At 43.2% G+C, this 2,844-nt stretch overlaps 1 long non-coding RNA gene across 1 annotated transcript; it reads right to left on the bottom strand.

The window, feature by feature from the left end:
- Window positions 1-1,262: 1,262 nt before the first annotated feature.
- Window positions 1,263-2,621, bottom strand: LOC118637373. The gene is made up of 3 exons (XR_004960942.1): window positions 2,448-2,621; window positions 1,676-1,923; window positions 1,263-1,557 (listed from the first exon to the last, which is right to left on the bottom strand). It is a non-coding gene; the product is annotated as an uncharacterized LOC118637373 (long non-coding RNA).
- Between the last annotated feature and the right edge of the window lie 223 nt (window positions 2,622-2,844).

Below are 2,844 nucleotides of genomic sequence, written 5' to 3'. Positions count from 1 at the left end.
GGTGGCAATGTCCTTGGGAGGTATGGGGAACACACTAGGACATATACATTTGTGTCTTTTCTTATCATGACTTTGCCTCACATATTTGTTGTATCAAATATTTCCTAATAGGAGAACCAGAAAAAAAAAAAAAAAGATTTGGCTTCATAAAACAGAATCTAAACATTTGTGGATCAAAGGAACCATACTATATAACATATTAAAAAGTAAAAATATATTTAGTAACTATTATTAAATGTACTCCAATTGGTAAGACTAAGAACTCGATCAGTAAATGAGAAAATGCATGAGTTTATTTATTCAACAAAAGGTATGGAATTCCTTATATATAATATGTGGGAAAAGAACTAATATTTATTAGGTTCCCGGAATATGCCAGTTATTTTACATTGAATCCCCATGAAGTAGTTTTAACCCTAAAACTGTCCAAAGCCAGATGGATGGATTGGGGTTTAGAGAGCTTGCTATTGAGATGAAAATTCTCTTTGGCTCTGCCACGGGTGTTGGGACTTCCTTATGTATCTTTTTACATTTTTATTTTTCAATTACTGTTAACATTCAATGTTATTTTGTATTAGTTTCAGGAGTACGGCATAGTGGTTGGACCATCACATACTTAACAGAGTGTCCCCCACCTGACCCGGTACATAGTTGTTACAATATTATTGACTGCATTCCCTATGTTGTACTTGACATTCCTGGGACTGTTTTGTGACTACCAACTCGTACTTCGTAATCCCTTCACCTTTTTCCCCTCAGCCCCCCACCCTACTCCCCTCTGGCATTCATCAGTCTGATCTGTGTATCTATGAGTCCAGTTTCTATTTCGTTTGTGCAGTTGTTTTGTTCTTTAAATTCCACATATAAGTGAAATTGTACGGTAATCGGAAGCCTTGTCTGAGTTTCAGCCCTCTTTGCTTTACCCACTGGTTTCTGAGATCCTGAATTCTTTCCATTAAACTTCATTTAATACAGGGCTACAAAACCTGCTGCCCTACTCCCTGCTTCGTAACCTTCCTTAAGTCCTTGCTCCTCACCGGTCACAGAAACTTTAGGTCGAGTTGATTTGTTTTGATCTTAGTGCTAAAGAGGCCAAGGCCAGAGGTTAAATACCAGAAAAAGCTTATAAATTCTCGGACTCGCAAACATGAGAGCATGAAAAGAACCTTAACAATGGCTTAGTACAACCCTCTTATTTTACAGATGAGATCATTAAGGTCCGGAATGATTGAGTTTGCGGAGAAAAAAAACACACATCTATACAAGGCAAAAGAATGGCCTTTAATCTTAGGCAATTATCTTGAAAATCCTTGCTTTTTACTTCCAGAAGGAATGCAAGAATGTGGATTACATCACATAATCATCAGCCTCCGGGGAGAGGCCAGGAAACCTCAAGTCTCTTTTAGGTTCTCTTGCCCTAATTACCAGTACCTCTCTCGCTGAAGTCTTTGTCCTGCTCCTCAACCCTGACTCGCATTTCCTGATTTGGGCCGAAGGAGAAAAGCCACAGAAGATCTCAGATAGTAGGTGGAGGGTAGTAGTTGAGATGCACGGATCCTAGAGACAGGCAGGGTTCAAGTCCCAGCTCTTAGTCACCTCCTAGCACCCCTAATTTGGGCAACTTTCTTAACCTCTCTAAGCCTAACTTTTGTCGCAGGATAGCACTAGGTCCTACCTTGTAGAGTTTCTGTGAGCATGAGGTGAGCTCCTCTGAACCAGCCTTCCCTGTTCACCACGTGGCCATTATTTTTGATGTGTCACAGGCCAGACTCTTCCCCTTTCCACAGCAACTTCATTCCTGAGTGGGAGACATCTGGTCTCCTCTCCTGATCAATGACTTCAGCTGGTACCCCCTCAATCCATGAGGTCAACGATGTTCTTACAATAGTGAGCCTCAGATGGGAAGAGTTGATGACCTCAATCCTGTCATTGAGAAATATATTTTAAAACACACACACACATAGTGAGATTCTGGATATATAGAAGGGAAGAGTGGAGCTAAACGCTTGCCCGATTAAAGGAAATGAAAAATTAGAAGTATTCATGATGGTTGAATTGTGAAATGATAATCAGACTCAAAAAAAAAAAGGAAGAAAAGACAAGACTTTCAGAGGATAACACAGAGGAATGGGTAAGCCCTGCGGTGCCCTAGATGTTAGCAGGCTGTAATTAGATCGTCCAGTGTGACTCACGGGACAGGACGCGCCATGACAGGGGTCTGTTAATGGGATGATGCTCCGGCTCCCCCATCACAGGGCCCCAGCCTCACTCTGTCTCAGCTGATGTCGCTGCGGACACCACCACCAATAACTCTTCCCTCAGATACACAAAGCCTTCTTTGTTTTAATTCAGGTGAACCAAAGAACAGACACTAATTAAGAGCAAATAAAAAAAGAAAGAAAAAAAAAATCACAAAAACAGAGATGTGAGCCAACTTTCTAGACTACCCGCTGTTCCTGGTTCTCGTTTGAGGCCGGCCCCTTTCTCGTCCTCTTCTGCTTCTTTCTTCTCACCTTGCTCCTCCTTGGGGCTCCTCTGTTCACTTCTTTCTGCCTTTCTCTCCAGTTCCTTCTCCTCATGTCTTGTTCTTCCCTCCCACTCCCCTGGCGCTTCCTGAACACCCCGTTTCCAAGTCTGCGCTGGGCCCTGCTGCCCACGGCAGATAAAGAAGCCGTGGGCCAGGTCGCTCGCAGGCACCCAGCTGGACAGACACAGATAAGACAACGTGGAAACCAAATTCGTAAGAGGATCCTCACCCCCACCTCTGTGCAGCCCCTCCTCTAACCTGCTGATGGTCTGGGGTCCTCCCTCCCTTCTGAGGTCTGCTCTAAGGATTGTCTAGAT

Source organism: Molossus molossus, unplaced genomic scaffold, assembly GCF_014108415.1.
Source record: "Molossus molossus isolate mMolMol1 unplaced genomic scaffold, mMolMol1.p scaffold_m16_p_20, whole genome shotgun sequence".
In the NCBI taxonomy this organism is placed as follows: domain Eukaryota; kingdom Metazoa; phylum Chordata; class Mammalia; order Chiroptera; family Molossidae; genus Molossus; species Molossus molossus.
The sequence above is the reverse complement of the archived record's forward strand: the minus strand, read 5'-3'. Positions and strand labels throughout refer to the sequence as shown.